This window comes from Calonectris borealis, chromosome 3 (genome assembly GCF_964195595.1).
Source record: "Calonectris borealis chromosome 3, bCalBor7.hap1.2, whole genome shotgun sequence".
NCBI lineage: Eukaryota > Metazoa > Chordata > Aves > Procellariiformes > Procellariidae > Calonectris > Calonectris borealis.
In genome coordinates this window covers 58,553,193-58,579,306 of record NC_134314.1, presented here as the reverse complement: position 1 = coordinate 58,579,306, position 26,114 = coordinate 58,553,193, and the positions used below count along the sequence as shown (strand labels likewise).

The 26,114-nt window shown below is 45.0% G+C and overlaps 1 protein-coding gene across 2 annotated transcripts in view; it reads right to left on the bottom strand.

Moving 5' to 3' along the window:
- The window catches only part of PKIB (cAMP-dependent protein kinase inhibitor beta), a 54,549-nt gene extending 29,042 nt beyond the window's left edge, over positions 1-25,507 (bottom strand). The window contains exon 1 of one of the 2 annotated variants that reach the window (XM_075145754.1): positions 25,413-25,507. The gene's annotated coding sequence lies outside the window, so the exon portion shown is untranslated. The remainder of the gene's footprint in view (positions 1-25,412) is intronic. The other variant, XM_075145753.1, reaches the window with a different exon arrangement.
- Positions 25,508-26,114: the final 607 nt, after the last annotated feature.

Here is a 26,114-nt window from a genome sequence, read left to right as displayed (position 1 = left end):
AATCGAATGCCGCTTTAACTCCAAGTTGTAGCACTACACGCCATTGTAGTGCATAGCTCCAGTACACAGGAGCACTCAATCATTTAATTTTCGTAGTTGCATGCTTGAAAACACATACTTAAGCACTCTGTACAACTGGGGACATAATCACTTATTTTATCTTATTTTCTAATTTCGTCTTTCAAAATAGCAGTTGCAGGCTTAAGAGAGGCCAGGACACAACAGGTCCAAATATTCAACTTTCTAGTCTTAACTCTGAAGAGTGCTGAGTATCGCTGACTTCTACAGATATTGGGGAGAGCTGAGGTTATTTAGCAACTTAAAGGATCAAGCCCTATTAAAATTGCAGCAATGTGCAAGACTTCATCAGAAATGTTTCTTTCATCAGGAAAATTTTCTTTTCTAACAGTAGACCTTTCCCTGACGTCCGATCTCCTGTAACAGCCTGATAGGCAAACACACATTCTTGCAGGTCTGTTGTGCTGCTGTGGCCTTGAGCCCGGGCCCTCTGAGGAGACCACAGAGCAAAGATGCAGCAAGTCATGGAAAACAGGATTCCCTTTGCTGCTCGTACCACCCTGCCTAAGGGCAAGCGTCGGAGGCTGAGCCTGCAGCTCCTTGCTGCTGCTGAGCAGCAGTAGCTGGGGCAGAGGAACTGGGGCTGGAAGGCACCTTACCCTCTAACTCTACTGCTCCTTCAGCCCTTGCCTCTTGACCTTGAACCCATGTTACAGTTTCCTCACTCCTTACCAACTTTTCTCTTTTACTGATGCAGAACTCAAGCTAATAGACTTTGCGAGCTTATTGGGGCTGGGGAGGGATGGTGGTCAAAAGGATTGAGAAGGGTAACGAAGCTGGTGAAGGGTCTGGAGAGCAAGTCTTATGAGGAGCGGCTGAGGGAACTGGGGTTGTTTAGCCTGGAAAAGAGGAGGCTGAGGGGAGACTTTATCGCGCTCTACAACTACCTGAAAGGAGGTTGTAGTGAGGTGGGTGTTGGTCTCTTCTCCCAAGTAACTAGTGATAGGACGAGAGGAAATGGCCTCAAGTTGCGCCAAGGGAGGTTTAGATTGGACATTAGGAAAAATTTCTTTACTGAAAGAGTGGTCAGGCCTTGGAACAGGCTGCCCAGGGAAGTGGTTGAGTCACCATCCCTGGAGGTATTTAAAAGACGTGTAGATGTGGTGCTTAGGGACATGGTTTAGTGGGCATGGTGGTGTTGGGTTGACGGTTGGACTCGATGATCTTAGAGGTCTTTTCCAACCTTAATGATTCTATGATTCAACGATTCTATGATTTAGTCTTTCCTCCCATACTGTAGAGCCGATCCTGCCTGTCTGTAACACAGAAAGGGAGAGGGGAGAGAAATCTCCCCCAAACATCGGTATGCAATCTTTGGTGGCTTGCTGTTGCGAATCAGCAAATTCGCGCAGACAGACCTAGGCCCGAGTGAGGCTACAGCTTATTTCCATGCAGGTTATTGTACTGTGCACAGGATTTTGTAAGCACAATTATAGCCTCTGACATCCTATCTAAAAAGAGCAGTCACCATAGTAACGCTTGAATCATGTGGCACTGCACACCTGATACCAATCAATCATGAAAACATCTTTATAAAGAAACAGACTCCTGGAAAACTGCAAATGGAGGTTTCTCGTTGAGACTAAGAAGATGCTCTCTTACCACAAAAATGGGAATTGTACCTTATAATCTTCTCATTTGACTTTCCCTCCATACAATCCCATTGTCTATCAGCTTACAAAGGTCATAGAAAATAAAAAAGGGCAACAGTTCTGTGCTGAAAAGAGTGACAAACAACGAAGTACAGCTGGCATGTAAATGATAGGCTGCATTTTTCCCCCAGAGCATTATCTGTGACTTCTGAGAATACAGCCATGCTCTGGTTGCTGAAACAAAACATAAACATGCCCACCATAGTGCCTCTCCACCGCCCCAGGACACCAGATTCCCCCTCAAATGTTAAAAACCAGAAATTTCACCAGCTTCTTTCTCCCTTTTTGCTTTCCCAGTCTGCAATTTAATTTAGTTGATTAGAGTTGTGTTCCTCTGCATGGGTAAAAGAAGAAGAGCATGTTTAAGGAAATGATGTTTGCATTTAGCTTGGCACCGTGGCTTTCAGAAGTGCAGAGTGCCATCAGCCCTCCAGACTCATCCAGCAGCCAAAGAGCCGATGAAGTTGCTGATGTCTCAGGGGGGGGTTTGGTGGGTTGCTTTTTTTTTACAGCCCAGCTTCACCCTAGCAGACTTTGAGCTATCTGTGCTGTGCCTGCTCCTCTACCTGTTTCAACAGCCTGCTGCCTCTCGTCATCCTGGCAAGAACACTGCTACAGGTTGATGAAAATAATCCCAGCAAATAACTCATGCACAAAGCTCAACCAGCCTCAGCAGTATTTCCAAGATAGTCTTGGTATTTCCTATTTGATTCCATCCCAAATTATCGCTACTTTCATTATTTGAAAGTCTACCACTTCTTAATTTTCCGTTGAAAAAGACTGTTTCTGTTCAGATGGCTTCCATCTTTGTCATCTTCCATTCCATCTGTATTTTATTTTTCAAATAAGTCACAGCTATAATAATTTATTTTGACAGTGCCTCTCTTTTAGTTGATGTGATTTTAGAACAGGAGAGCCACTGAATTTGCAAATGCCATTGACTGACAAAAGTTGGATATCCAACTGCCATGACGCTAGTAACAAATTTGCTTAGAAATTCTTTTAGCATCCTGGAGATGAGTGTAAAAACAACAGGAGTAGATACTGTATGAGTCTAAGGAGGTAATGAGACATCCTTTACTAAGCTTGCTGAAGTCACCAGAACCTGCTCACCCCCTCTTGCCATTCCTTCATTGCTGACCCACCAAGAACAGATTACGTGCACATGAGCTGCTACCACAGGTCGTACTGTCTGTAATGCTTTAGAAGTCAGTGCTAGTGATCATGGAGTCCTATTACACATAAGGAAGTTGGGCTTTAAATCTGCTTTCATAGTCTGTGGAAGTTAAATTTATTCAGCTGCACTTCTGACATGTGTCTCACAGTAAATGGCATTATTGTTCGACAGGGCAACAGACCCCCATGATAGAAATGTAATGTTCCAAAATCAAAATTAAGACGTCACTAAGAGTTTATTGAGTTTCAAGCTATGCCAGGGCCCAGTTGTGGTTTTCAAACTGCATAGGAATCGGTAGCAAAAGAGATCCATTGATTTTGGCAAGGATCAGAGCGTATACTTCGATTACAGCCAGTATCTTTTGCAGAGATAAGTGGCAAGGGAAGATCAGGAAAGCGCAAGTGAGTTGTTACAGCAATTGAGAGAGCTGCCTGTGGCCTCCTGCGCTTTATCAGCCTGTAGGAAAGAGCTCAAAACCCGCCCTTCCCAAATCCTTAGTTTAAAGACAACAAAGTAATCCATGCAGCGAAACACACAAAACCAGTCTACCCTCGCCCTGAAAGAGCTTTGCCGTAAATAACTAATTAACCACGCAGTGCAGTCTGGAAGGCATTCGTACACAGGCACCCAGGAAAAACCCCGTTAAGGAACAGAACATCACATTATACTTGCCACTGGAAAATGATGATTCATTTGTTTTCCATATCCATTTATAATTTAAGGGTCATCATAAAAAAAAAAAAAAGCAGTGAGGGTCAAAAGCTTCACGAATATTTTCATTACCTTCTCTAGCAAGTCTTCATATGCTTTTGCTGACAGTAAGATCACAAACCTTTCACCCTTACGCAGCTGACTCAGCAATGCTATAGAAGCTGTCAGTACTGCAAGTTTTGAAATGTATGCTAAACTGATGCTTTCTCTTAAGGTTGCCTTCCTTTACTACTGTCCTTATGTGTATGAACTTCAAATACCGAATACCGGACTGTGGACTTGGGATGTGGCTTTTAGGCTGGGGGGCTTTTTAGTGCTCCCTTAGGAATACAATCTTTATGTAAGCACATCTTCACTGTGACTCTTTTTTATCCCCTGACGCTGTACAGTAGAAGTAACTAATAAATAGCTTGCTAAAGAGTTATTTATACAAGTGCAAACACAAACCCACTAGATTTGATAATATATTTTCCTTTTGTACTAGTGTAAAATAGTAGTGAAATAAAATCAGCATGATAGAAATTTGGTCTGTAAAAAGCAAACACAATCAGCACAGCAGAACTAGCAAGCAAAACAAGTCAGAAAGTCTGCCTTCTGAGTTCCCCTTCCAGATTCAGACTTCCATTCCTGGCACCTATGGTAAAGATTTTTTTGCCCTAGTCCAGTTTTAATTTCTGAGTCTCAGTACTATCACCTAGATGCATTTGACAGCTTTTCTCCCCTCTTCTTTCTGTGTCTCGGAGAAGAGCAAAAAGCAAAGATAAAGCCTGGATCCTCTGACAGGGTTTGTCTTCATGCTGTGATTGATGAGGCTGATGCTGTTCTGAATTTAAACTTGAAAACGTGAAAACCAAGATCATCCCTCTGAAGCAGTGAGGAGAACCGACTCAGCCCATTGCTGTAGGTAGCATAGCCTGAAGTTGCTTGAATAGGCTCAAAAGCACTTGAAGACAGAGGCCTGCCTCGTAAGAGAGGACTTATGGTATTCATTTACCTGGAATTTAGACTGAATGACCACTAGTTTCTACCAGTGAAATGTAAAAGGAATTGCTACCTGCTGCAGCCCAGCGCTCCCCTTCTCCAGGGGAGAAGGATTTCAGCCAGACGTCCCCGGCGAGAGCCACCCCCCCAGAGAACAGGAGAGGGGCAAGTCACAGGAGAGGACGCTCCCCGCCAACCCGCATACAAAGCTCCCCTTGTCCCCCGGGGACTCCAGCTGGGAGGGTGCGTGTGCCTTACCCTCACCCGTGGTGGTTCCCCACCCGTGAAACACATGACCACGAAATCCACAGGCGTACTGGCCAAGTACAGCTCTACAGCAGGTGGGGAACCAGACTAAGCCCTACGGACTACGGACTAAGCCCTCTCCTTCTTAGGCTTCCTATCTATTCCCATGACTGTAATTACAGCATTGCTTTGGCCGTAAGAGGCCAACGTGCTCTTTCTTCTGAAATACATAAATATGGCATCAGTTTAGACTGTGCAGTGCTTTTATAGGACATCTTTAATGTGCACACAGAGCAGCTTTAGAGATTCCACCGTCCTTTTTGTGAGAGGTTCATACATGGTCTCTCCAATGAAAAAATCCCTTATCACAATTCCTCCTGGGTCCTGGGCGACTGTTCCCCACTTCAGTGTGGTGCCTACACGGTCCACAGGCTTTGAGAGGATGCACAGTGACATAATCCTCCTCATACAGCCTATGCTGGACATGAAGGATATTGGCAGGCATGACTTCCACATTGTAAACCCGTATTTGAGGAGTTTATCCTTCAAAATGGATGGAGCTTATCAGTTTGCACATTTTTACCATTCCCAGACACAGAGATATGTGGGCTCTACATCTGAACAGATAAAGGAGACTAATTTAATTTCTGATCCCATATTGTAAACTATTAAGCTACACAACTTGTGTCATGAGCATTATCTGCAGTGAAATATGTAAGAAAAAAGACAGTTCATGAGTTCTTTTATCAAGTTTAAAAAAATGTCAAAAGAAATTCCACAGATGCAGAGAGGAAAAAACCTTTTCCATACCCAGTGTTATTACTACTTATTGATAAGCATTTCAAACTCAAAATCTGTTCTCAACATTCAGGAATGAGCACCCCAAAGAAGCTTGTTTTCAGCAACAGAAAAACCATTTTTCAAAAACAAGTCCGTCCATATTAATGAGGCCTCATTAAGCATCTTTCCCTTAACAATCCTGGCTGTAAATACCTTACTGAATTACTTAATTTGCAGAACCACTCAATATCTGCACTTCTCATATGGGGGCTCTAAGAACTTAGGTTGAATGACATAGTGTAAAAATCATCTACTGTAATTAGGCTTTAGTTTTAATTACACAAGTTCAGATGTTTTTGTTAACATAGATTTTCTTCAGATCTTCAAATATAACATGAAGGAGCTCTGCACTCCTCAATAGGATCTTAAAAATCACCAGGATTGTTTCTTCCCGAGCTGTGACTAGTTCCTGTTTCATTCTCCTCTGGGACATCTCAATGTATACCTTCTGAAAGCAAGAGTAGGTGGATGATCTGAAGGGTGTTCACTGCACGTAACACCCTTTCTCACCTCAGTATTTCTTTGTGCGCTGAGAGGCACGTGAGCAATGCTTCTGCCTTCAAAACCACTTGCCCTGCAAAGCACTGGCAACACCCCTACATACCTGGTACCATGACAAGAAAGCAATGGCCACAGCTGGGGTAGGGGCAAGGAGACAATTACACCAGCTGGCAGAGAGCGATGAGGAGGTAGCAGTGACATCCAAAGGAAAGATGAATTACGGCAGCAGTGAGGCTTGACTTTGAGAAGACTGGGGCTATCATTCCGGATGTCCTGTACCTTGGCCAGGATCTCCGTCAGAAACCAACACTCTGCAAATTCTCACACCTCCAGAGATTTATGGTTTGCTTGCCATTACACACGATCTTAGCATTTCAAATGTCCACAGAATCAATAGGCAACAAATCTCAATTGTTTCCAAGACAGAACTTGCTTGATGTTATGCAGTTGGCTTGATGTTATTGGCTTCAGGGAGCAATTTCTGGATGTCTGTGGCAAATCTATCCTGGATCTGAAAACTGAGTTCAATCTAAAGAGATGATTGAGAGGCCCAGGAGGTAATTAATAATGTTGAGAAGATCATAAAAAAATTGAAGACAGTAAGATCTATCAACGGCTATTAAACACAAAGATACTGTACCTGGCTCAAGTAACCCATGAGCTGCTGAGCACTGGACACACATGGAGAATATGCAGGGGAAAGTACTGTTGTGTGTTCACAGCATTTTTCTTAGGCACTTATTTTTTACTTCTCTCAGCAGCAAGACACTGCACAAGATAGCCGTTCAATCTGAACCAGTTCAACTGTTCTTATGGAGAAAAATATAAAAATAAACCCCCCCACAAATGAAATCCCCATTATGTCCGTTCAAAACAAATGGAAAACTTTCCTCCCCTTCCACACCATAGAGCAGTCCAAGTCATTTAGTCAACACTGATTTAAGAAAACCCTGGACACCCAAGCAGTGGAACAGCACAGCACACCAAGGTTTCTAGTCCAGTGTTTGCTGCCTGGTGCTGTGGTGAGGCAGAACATCATGTTTCTAATAAAGAGAAGACCACAAAACACATTTTCAGTTTTGATTTCCACCCCCAGAAGCTGGTGTGGGAGACCACCTCCAACTAGCCGCACAGCAATCCCTTGCAGAGGGGAAGGACTGGTCCTTCCTGAGGCAAGGAGAAGTCAAATGTGTCTGCTGATTTTGGACAGGTAGAAAGCAGAGTCTGAAAGTGGAAAATTACAAGGGTATTCTGGGCTAATAAGACATTACAGCTTTCCAATGAAAATGGGAAAGGATCCTATTAACTGTTCATTCGGTTCAGTTTTTGATTTCAAAGAAGCATTAGAGAATGAAAAAGCACTCTGAAGATTGGAAGAGCTCAATCAGAAAAGAACATAAGACTATCAATTTTGTCTTCCTATTAAAACTGTGTGACCCTTCCACTTGTGCTGAACTCTGCTTGAATGGTAAAATGGGAAGTTTCACAGCGCACAAAGAGATGAACACACAGGTATTTCCATATTGATCATCCCTGAAGCCCAGCAACTCTCCGCTGGTGGCTGCAGAGGCAGCCCTGCAGTGCTGCAGGTTGCCCTTCTGAAAGGGCAGCAACAGGAGCCATCAATTCCTCAAGCAGTGCTCTTTAAAGCAAGGTGATGCCGAGGAAATTTAGAAGTCAAATACCCTAAAGAAACACCACCTGCTCTCCTGTCTACAGAGACATCCCTGACATTGGGCAGTCACGACATGACAATTTATGGCTGTATCTGCCACAAATAAAGCTGTATCAGCATAGATGTGAGAGCTGAAGTCAGCAGTTCCAAAACTAAATCCCTCTTTAAAAACCTCTGATTAGAAGGAAAAGGACGTCAGAAGCCCAGACCCACCATAGCAGCAGCTTGTGGTCACTTGCCAATATTCAGCTGAAGCAATCTGCTGGCCCACAAGGGCTTGCCAAAGGTTGAACAGCATTTGGAGGTGAGGGGAAGGAGGTCCCAGGGAAGACAACAAATCATATCTGATCCCCAAAGAGGTGGAGAGGGACAGCAGAGGCGGAAAAAGGTTTTCTTCAGTCTTTATTCTTGCACTATATAGGCCAGACACAGCTGCAGCCCAAGGGGTTCCCTGAGGGTTAGGGTTGCACCTCTTAGCTCTCCCTGGAACAACAGCATCTCTGCAAAGAGCAGGAGAGAGAAAGCAGGAATCATTAAACCCCATCCCTAGCCTCTGCATACTCCATTATACCTTCATCCATCAAACGGGATTTTTACGAGCGCTTTGCAACCCCCCCTGCAAGACTCCTTGGTGCTATCAGTAGGGGAATGCAATTTTACATATCATGAAAACACAGTATTTACATTTGCATGTAGCAAATAACAAAAAAAAAAGCATAACTGACATCAATGGCAGAAGGATGATAAGCCTGAAGCCTTGACGATAAGCCTGAAGAGAAGCAAGTATGTTTGAAAACTACTGTCCTCCATCCAGAGTCACTGCTGAATCCACCATCCCTCCCCAATTTCATGTCACTTGATCATCGCACTTTCTCCTCCCTTTCCCCCACCCAAACTGTTCTGCACAAGAACCTATTGCATTTGTTAGCACAAGGGTCTCCATCATGCAGCCTCTAAAACCGCATTTGCTAACATTTCTTTTAACCTAACAGGCTGTGACTGACCACATGTTACTTCACATCTGGTATCACTGAGATCAAACCTGAAATAAAACAACGGAAGGAAGCCTTGGCACACTGCGTATCCAAGGACGTCACATTCATGATAACTGAAGGTCACCTCCGGATTCAGTGTGCTGTGAAACCAAACCTCAGGCAATCTGGTGGTGTTCTTGCTCTTCTCTCTGCCATGTATACCACTTAAATGATGCGAGACTCCTTATGCAGCTTTTAGCAGCCTAACTTCAGTAAGTGAACAGTTCTGATGTTAATTCCCAGGTATTATTCCTGGTCCATCTCTCTCTCACATATGCATAGCAACAGCATTCCCTCTGTTCATTCCTGGAATGAAATCTTCCCTTTACCCATATTTAGGAGAAGGATGAATGCACTGGCTTATTCTGACCACAGTTCACGTGTCAATGCTCTACACAAGGATATATTTGGGCCACACATCAATCATCCATGCAGCTTTACAGCGACAAGCAGGCAGAACTACAGATTTTTTAATCGCTCTTGGTATGAGGATATCACCAAAGAAAAAGCAGAGCCAGTGTACCACTGTGCTGCAGAGATCCATCTGAGAGGCTAATGTAGCCAGGCACAATTTATAACAGATATTCTGAATTATATCAGAAGCCAAATTCACCCTCATTTACCCTCAAGCTCAACAAGGCAGACAGGCACCAATAGAGGAGTCTACCCTTCAAGTCCTGGGTGGTCCTTAGGCCTTGGTGAGCTGTGGCTCTAAGCTGGCTAAAAGTACCTCTTGAGGCAGAAAACTGTTCTTGAAAGAGCTGCTGAAAAGTTCTTCTAAGGATGCACTGCTTCCAAAGAAATGCATAAAAACCCAATAGAAATAGAAATAGGGTAGGATACATCTCACAGAAATGAAGGGACACATGGCATAAGCCTCAGGATTTTGTGTATTTAGCCAAGTTCCTTTCAGGGTTTTATTCAAAATCAGAAAAATATTCATGCATAGCATTCAAGCATGCCTATTCCCACTAAAGGATGTCCAAGCTCCACAGCCAACTTCTCTTACAATGGTCTGCGTTTTCTCTCACTATTTGTCCTTAGTGATTTTTTGCTTCTCCAAAGAATTCTGAGGGCAGCATGAAGGAGAAGAGACAGCAGGTATTTAGCAGTAGTATAATGTCTGTTAGAAGCACAAAAGCTACCCTGCCACAAATACCATTGGTCAGGGGTTTGTGCCTAATGCCCAGGCTCTTCCTACCGCATGTTCTTCTTAGGATGCATCGGTCAGCCAGTCCTACACTGTCCTCTCAGTTTTCGTGTTCACTGAATTTAATGAGGTAATATTTGATTCTTCAGAGATGTGCGTTTGGAACACATCTGGGAGCTGACTGTCAAAATACTCAATATATATTTGAAAATTACATCTGGATGAAGAAAAAGGGAGGAACATCTACAAATAAACTACTCTCCTATTGTGGTCTTTCAACTACAGCATTGGAGGCTGAAAAACGGGTACCAGATATCAAAAACTGACAAAGACAAAATAACTTTGTCAAAGGAGAATGAGCTGCAAGTTCACACTAACTCCTTTACCAATGCAAGTGGAAGTTTTCTTTGAAACTGTAAATGACTATAAAAAGAAAAATCAAAGTCAGGATATACCAATACCCTTTCTAAGATTTCATACAGCAAGAAAATATGCTGAACATACACACCCAGGAAAGCTGTATTTAGTAGAGTGTTGTTTCAGGTTGCTTACTAAGTGACCTGAAATAGTTCAATGGAACCGGAGTAGTTCAGTGGCTGTAGAGAAGAATAAATTGAGTGAAGCAACAGTGCCCAGCCGGTGCGATGGCAGAATACTTGCGTATGTAAAACCTGCACTTGCGTTGTGCAGTAGGTTTTACATACGTGCCAGTAAATGTTTCTAGGATCATAAACTTTTTCACAAACAATTAATTTCCATTATCACCCGCTTGGCACAACTGAATCCAGAGCACGTCACTCATTTGCCTCGTTAGAAGAACATAAACTCCTCAGTCTTTCAAGAAACTTCCCTGGTGATACGTTGTCTGTTCTGCATTTTGTAAGCTTCGTCTCGCAGCTCGGAAGGTAACATTTTCCCATTTTATTGTCAGGGGTGTCACAGATTAGAGGACAAGCCAACATTTCTTGGTAAGCACGCCCATGTTCTATGGCCTGCTTTACAGGCATTATGAATGCTGCAAATGCTCTTCCTTGAGACTGAAAACAGTACTGCTGGCCTCTGCGTTTCCCTTCTCCAGCATTAAATAAAAGGGGAAAAAACTGGTTTGAGGCAAACAGGTGAATGTGAAAGTTCTGGGTGCAGATCTCCAGATGTTGCAGAGCCAGCGAGGAGATCTGTGAGAAAGTCCACCCCTACGGCACAGACCCCCAGCTGAACGATGGCCTCCAGCCACAGGGGAGCACTTCCGACACAGGATGCCCCATGACCAACCGGCAGAAGCTTCATCACCAAACCACAGCATGGAGGGATCTATGGGGTGCCACAAACTAAACCCTGGCACCGATCAGCTCCGACAGCCAGATGCGGCTCATCAGCAGGCTGGAGAAAATGCCAAAGAACGGTGCAGCTGCTGGAGCAAGCCCCGTGCCACAAATGGCCACGAAACCACCAAGCTGAGGTGGAGGCGTGAGGCTGAAGCCAACGGTGTGAATGCTCAATAGATGCCATACACAAGCAGCAGACAAATATCTGCAGACCTTCCTCCCCTTCCCCATGTCCCACGCTCTTGGAGAAGAAGGTACTTGCTACGCTGCTGGGAGGTACTGCTACACCGCACATCAACGTCTGGGATTTGTGGAAGCCCATTCTGGATTTACTGGGTAGCTGCCCTCACTACTCAATTGCAGAGAAGCAAACAGAAATAAAAATCGGGGTTACATGGTAAAAATGCCTTTCCAAAATCAAGTTATGAAAGACAAAAAGAAAGGTTTAAATGAATTTCTGAATTAGAAGTAATCAATTTGGTGGTGTAGTAGAAAAGCTCTTTTGATCGGTTTGGGTTTTTATTGTTTTTTTTTTTAATCTGAACCATTCATCAACCTAAAGCTCCGAACAATTCCTACATTATCTGAGGAGGCACTGCTGATTCAAAGCAAGGATTAGTAACAACTCTGTGCCATCCCAGAGCCATTAAAACTGCAAGTTAGGGGATGGGAAAAGGGCAGATGCATCTGATAACTAAAATGACCTTTCTTACAGATTTCCATGTTTGATTACCAGTATCTGTTCAGGTTATACAGATGCACTGGTACACTGTAACATCAGAACTCTTCCTGAATTGTGGAGACGAGAATAAGATAGTCTCTACCACCAAAACAGGAGAAGCCTCACAAATCACAGAATCATAGAATCATTAAGGTTGGAAAAGACCTCTAAGATCATCGAGTCCAACCGTCATCCCAACACCACCGTGCCCACTAAACCATGTCCCTAAGCGCCTCATCTACACGTCTTTTAAATACTTCCAGGGTTGGTGACGCAACCACTTCCCTGGGCAGCCTGTTCCAAGGCCTGACCACTCTTTCAGTAAAGAAATTTCTCCTAATGTCCAATCTACAAAGTGCAATTCAGTACTGCATACACAGTGCAAAATAGTGCAAAATAGTGCAAAACCATCGGTACAATTTTATTATTCTGAATAGTGAAGATGCTTTAATAAACCCTATTAAACCCAAGCGTCAGTACCAGTCCCAGCATTAAACTGTTGAATACAGAGCAGTCTTTCCATGGCAAATTTATGACCAGAGGAAATGTTATAGCCTTGGTATTTTTATAGCATCCATTCATTTTTTAATGGAGGAGGGGGTGATCCAAGATTTCAAAGGCTATTCGAAGTGTCCTCTACCTTGAAGAAGGAAAGTAACCTGCACCGGGACACCTGCCACAGCTCCCAAAACATAAGATGGCAACTGGGTACAACCGCCGTTGCCAAGGCACATTCATGTAGTCAGCCACCGTTCTCCTCAACAGACTAGGAGAGTATTCGCAGGGTCTCGTTAGATTCATCCTGCACATTTTGGTTATAAAACCAAACCGTCCCGACCTTTTATCTCACTCCTCTGCCCAGTATCATTGACACCCGTTGTCGAAGCCACGGTGCACAGCCCCAAGGCCAAACGGCACGCAGCAGACCTTGTTCCCCGAGCCGCCCCCTGCCCCGTCACCCCAGCTCTGCCCCATCACCCCAGTTCTGCCCCGTCACCCCAGCTCTGCCCTGTCACCCCAGTTCTGCCCCATCACCCCAGCTCTGCCCTGTCACCCCAGCTCTGCCCCATCACCCCAGCTCTGCCCCCTCCCACGGGCAGCTGCCTTTCCCAAGGCGTTCCAAGTGAACATCCCGCAAACTCAGCACCCCAGATGAGAAGTACAGACAGTTCATGAGCTATTTATTGCCCAATGCAGCATGATCCGAGAAAAAAAAAAAAAAAATCAACTGTTATTTTTGTTCCTCTAATTTAGAAAATGAGGGTGCAATTTCCTCCAGAAAGCAGATGCCACAGAATTAGTGGTGTTTTTTTTCCTGGTATTTTGTTCACAGTTTAAACATTCAAATTGGAGTCTCAATAAGTGTTTGTTGAATGTCTAGCACAGTTAAGCTCTATTTTTGTCTAGAGAAGTGTCATTTCAGATGTCACAGTTCACCAACGAATGCTGAGCACCACGTTCATGCAGGGTGGCATTTCGCCTAGGATCTACAACTCCAGAGCCTTTCTCTCCTGAGCAGCAGCTCTTCCACTGAAACATAATTAACAATATAACACATCACTGCAGCTCCTCTGCAGCTTCCATTTGCAAACAAACTGGTGCTAATCTCTGCCAGATCCCAGCATCGCCCTCTCCTCAGCTTCTCTTCCTCCTCACCCTCCCTCCCTAAATTCAGAGTCACAAATCTACAGGAAAACGTCTGAAGACACTTTCTGAAGGGATGTAAAATGGAGAACAGAGCATCTGCTATGTTCCTCACTCAAAATAACCCTACGTGCCTTTTATACAGTCCATATGCTTATTTTCTTAACAATTTTTGAAACTCCCATACTGATACCAGACATGACCATGTCCTAATACTCCTTCCTCAGCTTCAGTTTTCTTCCCCCCTGAGGATTCTCTCCTCTGAGCAAACCCAGAATGGCTCCAGCCGCTCCCAGGTTAGGCGCTGGCCGTGCTGGCACCCTGCAAGCGCAGCTCCAACACCACCGAGCTGTTTTTAGCTCCCCTGCTGCCCGAGGCTGAGCATCTTCCCCCTCACCACATCCCATGTAGTGATGAGCCATCAATCCTCCTGCTTGTGAACCCAACCCTCTCTCTTATGAGATCGGGCCTTAAAAAGGTCTCCATCAAAAGAGCACGTCTCTCTCTATGCTCCTATCAAGGCCTTTGCCCCAAAACACAGGAGAGGTCAACACAGACACTAGAAAATCAGAACTAGGTCTCATCCTGCACATGTTTTGTTCAGCTGTCTATAGCCTGGCTCGTTGTCTGATGGAGCAGTTCAGACTGGCACGGGAGGAGTGGAGCCAGATCCCCCTGCCAGCTCCTGGTAAGACATCTGAACAGATATCCCCATTTTGGGAGAAGTTTAATTTCAAATGGTAATTACGTCCCACCTTCGATGGGCTCCTGCTTTTCTCAGCCTAAACTGCTGGATTGCCTGGCTTGTTACAGACACAACTAACCGATCCGCTGCCATTTATACGTCAAATGTGACTCCCGTCAGATGGTAGCTCGGGCTGTCAGCCTCGCTTTTCTTCCTCTATGAAATACTGACATTGGAAAGTCTTAACAAGGAAACAGGGATTTCGGGAAATCTCCTTCGCTCCAGAGACGGCAGTGCTGGCTCTTACCTCTGCTCCCTAGTTCTCAACCAGGAACAGTGCAGGAACACATGCATTCGTTCCTACCCCGAATGATAGCTCTACAGAAAGGTCTGGACTGGAAATCCTGGCTTTTTGGTGGCTTTAATCAAATGGAAACAAGGCACAGCATCGGGATGAGGGGGAGTGGTGGTGGGCAGGGGCTGCGCTGTCCAAAATTTAAATTGACCTTTTTTTAATCTGCTTTGATTCACCTCCCATCTTACACATTTTTTCCTAAGTTCTGAAAAGGTACAGAAATGAGGCCAAAACACAAATTTAAACAAATAAATTACCATTTCCTTTCAAAATCTATGCTTAGAAAACTTACATAGTTAAAATATTTATAGTAAAAGCTGATCAAGTGACTAAGTATACTTAAAAAGTTTCCTTTTTAAAAAAAATTATATGTCCCTGAATCTCATCTTTCAGTTCTTCCAGAGTATAAATTTTCATTTAATTTTAAGCAATAGAACTTCAGGTTCTAGGTTTGATAGAAATTTAAAGAACAAGCAACTTTTAAGATCATTATGGTGTGAATTTTTAATTGATTTTTTTTGGTAGTCAGAATCAAGAGGCAGATATCACTCCACGTGGACTTGCAAAATAGGTCAGCTGGGTAAATTTGTTCAGCTTTCTTCTATGCTCTTTAGACGCCTCACCAATTACTACTTCTTTCTAAAGAGGCCTCCAAATTTGTTTGTTCTCTCTTTATATGACATAATTTAACTCTCTACAAAGGCTGGCTTGTTAACCAGTCATTTAATTAACACAGTGAATATACAGTTGAATGTCTTATTATATCTGTTCAAGATAGCTAAGCTTCTGTAATAACATTCAATTTCCATGGTAAGACGCATGAATTGTTATCATTCACCCAAAACAAGAAATTGTCTCTGCTTAAATGTGATTATAGCAAGTAGGTTTCCACTTGGAATTATTTTAATAATCAGTAAAGGTAAATGAATTAGTATCGTAAATTAATATTTATTTCTTTTACTTTCAAAACTTGCTAGAACAGAAACAATACACTAACTCTATTGGGAAATCTGTTTGAGAAACACATCGTCCCATTTATTCTGTTTTACTTTGAAGTGCTACTTCCAGCTACCTGTAAGTAATACGAATTTGAAAGGAAAGAAAGAACGTAGAAGTAAGCTAGCCCATTAATAAAAGGAACTGTGTGGACAGTGTGTACACTCTCTTCAAATTTTAAGTAATAAAACTACAAATTCAGAACAGAAAAAGCTAGCATTGCCTTTTCAGTAAGTCTTCTTCCTAAAGGCATCGTGTTCTGGCTCTATGCTATACCCATCCACGTTCAAGTGGAGAGCTTCCGACCACATCAACAACAGGATGTTTCCATTAGGAATCGGCTGAGATTCAGTTTTATTCAGTTCAATTCTTTCCACAATCCTAGCTTTTCCAGCAAACAAGTGCAAATTCAAGGGGAAAGAAAACAAATATTCCTCCAAGCCTCACACACTCACCTTCTTAAGCTTTTTTAAGCTCTCTGAGGTAAACAGCAAGCACTTTTAATGACAGTTTCTGAGTAGTGATGGGGAAGAGCGAGGAGGTGGTTGAAAGCACTACTGGCTGCTTAATGCAAACTTTTATAGTGCTCAGGGAATGCATGTTCAATCACTGCTTATGAAACAGCTTTGACAACACAGAGAGGAGCTTTTTGCTTGATGTTTGTTTAAGTAAGATTATATCTATTTCAGAAGCAATTGCTTTTATTTTACTTTTTTTTAAAATTTTTTTATTAGACTGAAGCAACCCACAGTCTTAATAACAGATTAGTGAGTTTCTGGAGATTTCATTATCATGATGTTTCACTACACTCCGTATCTTCTCAGAAGACATTTACAGAAAACATATGAAAAGGAGTATAGAATTTATAATACCTGAGCTTCCCAATAAAAAAAACAAGTGAGACATATAAGAACCCCATCCCCACTGAAGGATGTTTCTTTAAAACGTCAAAATCACACCATTGCACATGATGCCTACTTTCAAGAAAGCAATAGGATCCGCGTTTCATTTTTGAACACAGAACATAAATATCATGTTAACACTTTAGCAAAACATGTTTACAAAGATCCCTGCATATTTATGGTACTATATTGTGCCTTGGAGAAAGCTTTTCTTAGATGAACAAAAGCAGCAGCAAACTGAATTAGACTTGAAGCCTGAAACAGAGCACGTGCAGCACACTTAGAAATTATTTTACAACCTTGAATTTAACCGTATTTAAGACAGATTATATTGGCAAGATATTTAAGGCAGGGACTGCAAACCACTATGCTGTTGTAAGCATCTATTTGTTATTTCTTATTAAAGGTACTGTCACTGGCCTTCTTTCAGTCTGGGAAATAAGGGCCCCTCTTCCCTGTTACATTTTTCACGCACAGATGGTAACACGGACTTCGCAGCAACTTTTTTTTGGAACTTGGGATGACAGGGTCGCAGGACAGCTCAGGCTGGACGGGAGCTTGGGAGGTCCCTGGGGGGGCCCTGCCACAGCAGGCTCAGCACCGAGGTCCGGCCGGGCTGCTCAGGGCTGTGCCCCCCCGGGGCTGGAAACCCCCCGGACGGAGCGGCACAGCCTCCCTGGGCAGCCTGCGCCTCTGCCCCGCCGGCCCCGGGGAAAAGCCCTTTCCTCAGGTCCCGTCTCAGCCGCTTTTCCTTGGTCCAGCCGATGCCCCTTGTCTCTCTGGCTCCCTCTTCTCGACCACCTCCCCGCGAGTACCGGGGGCTGCTGCCAGCCCCCCCGGAGCCGCCTCCCCCCGGGCTGAGCCAGCCCATCCTCAGCCTCTCCTCGCGGGGCAACTGCTCCAGACATGACCATCGTGCTCTTGATACTCTCAAAAAAGGCTCCTTCCCCAGAGGAAAGTGCATCCTGTTTCACAGGGAACCAGACCAGGCGAATCGCAGACAGCTCTTGTCAAGTCCACAGCATCATCTGACCACGCGCGTCGGGGGTGGAGCCGCGTTCCTGTGTCCAAGCCCGGCTCTGCTACAGGCAGGATTACAGCTAAACCGGTGTCTCATCTTCCACTTAGAAGCTGTCTCTGTGAGAGCATCCCATTCACGCTCCGGAAGAAGCGGCAACAGAAACGCAGAGCTCTGCTCCGCTCCGCCCCTCAGTTCCAGGGCGGCTTCCCTTTTTTGCAGAACTGCTCGTCCGCTCAGAGGCAGAATTTCTAGACATCATCTTCCTGTCTTCTGCTTCCTTTAGTCCTCCTATCTAACCAACCCTGTCCACAACAGACAGAAGAGACCTTTCAAGGTCTCCATGTAAATACTTACAGGACAAACCTTACCAACACTATTGAATGGAAACTCTCTTAACTAAGGACTGTAAAATCTACCTTTGTAGATACAAATTGCTTATGAACAAAGCATACCACATATTGCCCAAGAATTAAAGCTATTTCTGATGAGGCAGAGGGAGGGCGTAGAACTCACCTTAATGATAATCTAAAGTGGTATGTCACAGAGCACTTTTCATTAGTTAGTATGAAATATGTAACAGCTGCTAACGCTTCTGCTGCCGTCTAAGCAAAAGCCAAATACCTCGTAATGAAGAAATTATCGATGGGTGAGGTGCTCAGCTACAGGATGCAAATGGCACAGGTTTCAAAACTGGGCAAAACAAAAATTAAAGGAGGTGTCAAGCCTAAGCAAAAGGGAATACTTTATCGAGACAGAATACATAGTTGCGCGAATTTATTAATGCCTGAATCATGTAGACATCATACAGAGATCATAAAATACCACACTTCCAGGTGTCTTCTGTAGCGTACATGAATATGCACACTGCCACAGAGCTTCCATGTAAACACTCCCTAGGATATAGGATAACTCCAAGATGCTTCCTAATCAGAATATGTTGTATCATGGGGAAAATGTAAAGCTTTAATGCAATATTGTCCTGAAAGTGTGAAGAAGTAGCACTATTTGTCGTGGTTTAACCCGGCAGGCAGCCAAATACCACGCAGCCGCTCACTCACTCCCCCCACCCCCAGCGGGACGGGGAGAGAATCGGAAGGGTAAGAGTGAGAAAAACTCGTGGGTTGAGATAAAGACAGTTTAATAGAACAGAAAAGGGAAAATAATAATGATAATGATAAAATATACAAAATGAGTGATGCACAATGCAATTGCTCACCACCCGCGCTGACCGATAACCAAGTAGCGATCGCTACTTCCTGGATCACGCCTACCGTTCATATACTGAGCATGACGTCACATGGTATGGAATACCCCATTGGCCAGCTGGGCTGGCTGTCCTGATTATGTTCCCTCCCATCTCGTGTACCTAGCTCAGTCAGTAGGCACGGGAGCTGTCCTTGGACTAGGAGGGCACTTAGCAACAACTGAAAACATCAGTGTGTTATCAACATTCTTCTCATACTAAATCCAAAACACAGCACTAGGAAGAAATTTAACCCTATCCCAGCTGAAACCAGGACATGATAGAATATACAAAATGAGTGATGCACAATGCAATTGCTCACCACACGCTGACCGATAACCAAGTAGCGATCGCTACTTCCTGGATCACGCCACCCATTCATACTCAGAGCATGACGTCACATGATATGGAATACCCCATTGGCCAGCTGGGCCAGCTGTCCCAACTGTGCTCCCTCCCAGCCTCTTCCAGAGCATGGAAGCTGAGTGTCCTTGACTAGCCCTGCTAGCCAGGGTACTTAGTAACAACTAAAACATCAGTGTGTTATCAACATTCTTCTCATACTAAATCCAAAACACAGCACTAGGAAGAAATGTAACTGTATCCCAGCCAAAACCAGGACACTATTAAAAGTTCTGGACACACAAACTGAAACTTCCCTCCTCCCTGGTTCTCCTCAGTTTCATTTCTGTTGGTCCCTTTTCTTTTAAGGCCTGTCACACAGGTACTGCTAACCATTTTGTATTCGCAACTAACTCAAAATACTGTGAAGAGTATCCTAGTGACATTACCCTTCAACAAGTCAGCCAGGAATAATAACCGCAAAGACCAAACCCAGAGATCTGCAGGCATTTGGGTTTGTCTTGTAAAAACAGCTTACGTACTCCTGTGATGTTCACTTTAATACTTGTTTTCATTGACCTGCTGGGTTCTCTTCAGGCAAAGAGAGTTGCAGGATGTCGATCCGATCCAAGGCCGACTCTGAAGGAGGGATTTTCATTGCAGAGGAAGCTGTCCCTACCCAAGAGGTATTGAATGTAGCACATCTTCCAAGGACATTTCAACAGCTCTGCAGCTGCGTTACTGAACACAGTTACAGGTTACTCAGGAACCTATGGACAAACTTGTGGGTTCCCCACAGAATTTTGTAAACCGTTTTCAAAGGTAATTGAAAAAGGCTAAAATAAAAGGCTGCCCATTTGCCCATGAAGGCTGGAAAGCAGCATAAATTATTGCCCTGTTCTGCATCAGCAGGTGTTTAGATCTGCAAACATAAACGGTCCTGTGTACTACAAACCCACTTCACCTTCCTTTGTCGGATGGAATACGTGGACAGGGTGGGGAAAGCCAACAGAGAGGAAAATAATGCATTGCTATCATTACATATGCAGCAAATACTGCTTAATCTGGATTAAAGAAGAAAAAAGCAAGAAGCGCTCCCTGATCTGCAGTTGCTTCTCTGGGATCTTCCTAAGAACACCACAGCAAAATGAAAGTTTTTTAATTAAGAGCTGCGTCCTTGCAGCACAACCTCGCGCAGAACCGCCCCCACCTCTGGGGTCAGCACGGAAAGATGTGCGCTACACACCAAAGCAAGCACATGCAGAAAAGCTTCTGCCGCGTATATTCAGTGCTTACAGTGCTCTGGCAAACTAGCTGAACAGCCCCTGCCCAGGTGCCTCAGCCTGGGTACACCTGACACAGCTCCACGCTCAAAGGCTGCTCACGGTTCACGTCTTCCCTTGTGCAGTGCAAACCTGACCCAACTGGTAAAACTGTCACCTCCCTTCGCTGATGCTGTTTTTTTAGGCTGTAGTCAGATGTGCTGCCTCGGCCGCAGCTGAACCATGTCAAGGGCTCCTGCTCTCTGCTGGCTTTCCCACCCCAGCCCATCCCCCTGGCCTCTGGGCAGGAGCCACGCTCCCCTCTCTGCAGGATGTCACTGCCCTGGTAAGGGCAGGGTTTTGCACACCCTACCCGATCTGTCACAGCGGTTCAAGTTAAACACTTCTGCTGGCAGGGTTTTAAGATCCCTTGGATGCATCTTAACCGAAACAGACTGGGTAGCATCTACGCATGCTGCTACACCCCGCATGTCTGGGAGCAATGCATCTGCTGGTGAGGGGTGGGGGGTGAGAAACCGCTGTGGGAGTTGCCTCTTAAACCAGCTGGGAGGCACCCAGCCCGGCGTGCCTGGTGGCAGCTCCCCGGGGTGCGGGGAGAGCCCTGTGGGGCTGCCAGGAGGGGCCAGGTCCCCGTGGCGGGGAAGGAAGGATATTTGGCTCCATCGAAGTGCAAGAAGAAGAGGCAGGGCAAGATGTTACAGGAGCATATGTGCTTGTTCCCAGAGAAAAAGACGTTCTTGTGCACCTTGTTCCTCCTCTTGCTAATATAAACCGGGAGGATGAAATCAAATGGCATCGCTATACAAGCACAGCGCTCTCTCTTCAGCACAGAATGCGGGCTTTAATAATATATGAAGAGTTTCTAAAAGATGTAAAGGAGAGCTTAGTGCAACTTGAATGCAGATGAATATTTAAAAAGAAATTAACATCATTCACTAAGCACTTCACTAAATTGGTTTCATTTATATATGTACGTTCATGCCCAGACAGCAAGTCCAGTTGATATGTTTTCTACCATACGAAAAAAAAAAGCAAGTCATCTTACTATACTACTAAAGCTTTCTAAAGAACAAAACAAAACAAAACAAACCACCCAAAGCAATTTCTTAGGGAGGTAATGAAAGAGAGAAGAAAGGAACTATTGTGATGGTATTAATGTTGGAAAGACAAGGAAGGAGAAAATGGGCAATTACCCGTAAATACAGCTCTTAACTTTAGTTATGTAACAGAACAAATAATCAGAACAATAACCACCACTTAAAAGTCAATAAAAGCGTCAGGTATTTATAAAGGTCTTGCTAGATAAACTCACAATACCTTTCCATGCTTCTCCTCCATTATCCTTCTCCTGTAGTGACCCGGGGAGAGTGCTACAGCATCACACTATGCAGAGAAAGCAGAAGAAACAGCAGTGGCAGGAGGAAGCAAATGAAAGTCTAATCAAAAACTTGTAAGCAATTCAGAGAAACAGATTGTGGAAGAAAGTAGGTTTTATTGTGACCACAGTAATCAAGTGTTTGCACTTGAGTCAAGATAACAAAAGAAAATTGTCATCGTCTATCAACCTTGTATCTGGAAGTATTGAATTAAGGGCTAGGAAAGCAACAGGTCAGTTTATGAAGTTGAGGAACAACAGCATTTATATGTATGCCATTACCAGAAACATCTTGGACAAATAGAGCTTATTTTGAGCTGACTGTGGAGGCAAAAAGGCATGATCAAAACTTCCAAGACTGTGCACTCCTAAGGAGCAGAGAAATTGAAAAATATAATCACTAACCTTGTGAGTAGCAGAAGCTATGAAGCTCAGTATCCTATGGAGCACCTGCACGAATTTTCTGATGTCTAATAAGCTGAATGCTTGCTACAGCTCTTCCCTCAGTGGGGGCATCAACCTCACCTCTCTCATCTCCGTGGTTACCAGCAGTCTTGAGGTTAGTAAGAATTTCATCACTTTGAAATCTCTACTCTTCTATTTATATTGGTTGAAACTGATCCCCAGGGGTAAAAAATTACTCCGGGGCAATGCGGGGAGCTATCAGTCAGACGGCATTATTATTATTTTAGCCTCATCTCCTTAGGAAACCATGTTAAAAGAATATAGTCAGGACAGAGGGGAAGAAATAACAAACAGAAATCTCAAATGGGAAAAACTTCTAAAACCAGAATTATTAAGTCAAGTACAGAAGACATTATTTCACGTGAGGAAAGCCAGATTTTGGAGCTTTTCACAAACAGATCACCATTCCTGACTTTCTAGGATTTCTGCTAAGCCATACTCTTAGGCTGCAATGAAAATCTGGATGATCCCCTTGTAAAAATGTAAATGCCAGAATCTTAATCCATTCTAACACAGATGTTTGACTGTCCAAATACTTCTACCAGACAAGATCGCTTAGATTTATTTTTGTAATTCTCCCCTTTCAGCACCGGTGGCGATCCCATGGGTCTGAGTGGCCAGTCTGGACACCACAGAGTGGAACAAATCAAGCCATCAATCCTAAATCCTGCGTTGTTGCACCGCTCGCAAAACTGTTTGAGGGAACAGGGAGCACGCTAGGGAGACGCTGCAGTGAATGAAGGCTCTTTGGCCATCAAGATATGGAGAGAGCACAGAAATTTCCCTCACTCTTCCCCCAAAGCCAGACAAGAGGGAGCCATGCCCAGAGAAGTGAGCAAGGTCCTGGAGCATCTTCACCAGAAAGCGAAATCAATGAAGTCCAGCAGAAAGCCCGGCAGGAGTTCAGGGAACGTACAAGCTCCCATTAGAGCGATCTTTAGCTGATGGAGAAAACTACACATACGATTCCTCACAGATTTTCGTCCCAGGTTTTAGAAATCAAAGGAAACAGGTACATTCTGAATGATTCATTAAAAATACTCGTTATGCTAACCGAAAATATTATTTGAACAGGACACATCAATAAATGGACACAAGGGAACAATTTTGCACTGCCAGATTAACAACATGACCTGACTGAGTTTCTCTCTCTCTGCATTTCATTATTTGCATCAGTATTTTTTAAATTTGTCATGATTTTGAAGCTCATATATATTTTTATAGCATATTGATGTAAGTTATGCTGTTTTGCTTAAATTTGTTACTGTCATGACATGTCTAAGACAAAATAAAGTAGACTGATCTCTGTTCCCACAGGGTGTATTTCAAAATCAATCTATAGAACTAAACCTTCACTCTAATGGCACAGTAAAGTGACTGCTTTTGTAAGTTATTTGAATATTTCTAGAGAAGTTTCAATTTATCTTACTTCCATGTAAGTAGTTTTATCAGCTGTAACATTTCACAAACATCATAAAACAAACATTTAAGTTCAGCATTTCAAAGGGAATATTAACAACTGAAGCAAAAAAAAAATATTTCTTCCGTGAGGAAAGGTAAACAAAGTCATGGTCTTTCCTTCAAGGTCTCCGTTCTGATCAAATGTTTCATCCAAACTGGTTTTTGCTAGCTACAAAAGGTGATGGAAGTTATACTGGGTAAGTCAACACGCTGTACATATTTTCACATTCATCAATCCTAACCACAATGCCCCCAAAGACGGTTAGGATTGTCTTGGAATGACCAAAGTCTCATTATTTCTCAAAATTCAAACTTTTAAGAATTGGGTGTATCTGTACCAACCAAACAGTATGCTGTACATCATTTTTCTATCGCTTCAGGAGTATTTTGAATACTCTTTTTACTTCTTCCTTTGCTAAAAGCACTTGCCTGCTCTTCAGAGTCCACAAATAACTTTTAACAAATGCAGAGGAGCATCCATCAAAACTGAATTAAGAAAAATTCTCTTACTGCCAATATTTTGTTGCAATCAGAAAGAAAAATTCCTGCCTTGTGAGTGATCAAAGTACAAGGACACTCCTTGCAATCACGGAAAGATGAAAGTCAATGATGTATTTTAACTCATTTTCTAGGAACATCTTTTGCATCACCAAACTGCATGTTGTTCATCATCTTGTCCATGCAACTTTAATTATGGACTTCATGCACAAAGGTTATTTTTCAGAAATGTATTTTAATATAACTAAGCAGTCTTATGATGTAAATAAAGCCGATATTTTTACTCTCTACTCTTCATGTTCTTACCACTGATTAATTTGACCATGCAAACATAATTTCAGAAAGGAGTTGTGGATAAAAATTGCACCTGGAGCACTTCTGATTGCTCTTCTGCCAGAGAAAAAGTCGTTTTAGTTTTCCTCCTGATGAGAGGCAGTCTATTTATGGCACCTAAAGCTTAATACCTAACGTTAATAAACATTAAACCTGGTCGGTCGATCGTGCGGAAGCATCTAGGACAGGGAGGCACAGCCAGATTATCCACGGCCACGCAGAACACCCGGGACACGGTCGGACACCGCACCTCAGGTCCCCAGGAGCACCCTCACCAGCTACCTCACCTCTCCCCTCCCAGCGCATCCGGGCCACGCGTCCCCGGCTGTAACTTCTCCCGTCCCTTTCCCCGTGGCGCCGGTCAGAGGCTGCCCGAGGCAGGGGGCAGGGGCCGGGGTCGCTGGGCCGGGAGCCGCTGGGACGCGCCCGTTACCGGGACGCTCCGCCTGGCAGGGGCTCGGCCAGCCGGCAACGCTCCGCTTCGCAGGCGCAGGGCGGGCGTCCCCTCCCGCGCCCCCGCCGCCACACGCCGCCCGGCACCGCCGCCGCCCCTGCGGCGTGTCCCCGGCCGGCACCCGGACCGGGCGACCGAGCCGCCCGCGGCGGCCACGGCCCGGGCAGGAGCGGGACGCCGCCCTGCGCCGCTCCCCCTCCGCCCGACCCCCAGCTTGCCCCGCCGCCGCCGCCGCCCCCTCGGCTGCCCGCCCGCCGCACTCACCCGGCGCCGGAGGTGCCGCTCCCGCGGCCGGCGGGTCTCTGCCCTCGGCCCGCGCTGCGCCGGGAGCCGCGGCCGTGGCGGGAGGCGGCGGGCTGCCGTGCCCGCCCTGCGGCCGCACCGCCCCCCCACCGGCGCGTCCGTCGCCGCCGCCCGTCCCGGCAGGGAGCGGCGCGGGGGGGCCGGGGCCGGGGCCGCCCCCGGAGCGCATGAGGCGGCCGCGGCGGGGCACCCCCGAGGGGCTGCCAAGCCTGGAGGGGGCGGACCGCCAGCTTGATCCGACCCTTGGCGCTGGCATAGGGCACCGCTCCCCAAACTAAACGAGTGTGGGGTGGCCCAGCTTGGTGCCCCCCAGCTTGCCTCTGCAGCCGGGAGAGGGGGCCTGGCCGGGGACCCCCCCTCACCTCCAGCGAGCATGGAGGGCCATGCCTCCCGAGGGCCCCGAGGCCCTCCTGGGGACACAGAGCTGTCCTTCTGCAGACTGATGGCGGCGGGGAGAGCAGGTCCCGGTGCCCGGTCACCCAAAAATAGCGGGGAAAAATACAGCTCTTACCTGGAGCCTTGCTCGTTTTAGTCTCAGTTCTTCGTGTTACACATATTTTTGGCTGCAGTCCCTCAAACTGCACCAGCAAAATGACACAGGACATCCTCCCGCTGCTGCCCGACGCAAGCAGCTAGTGTCTGACACATTCTGGTGTGAAAACA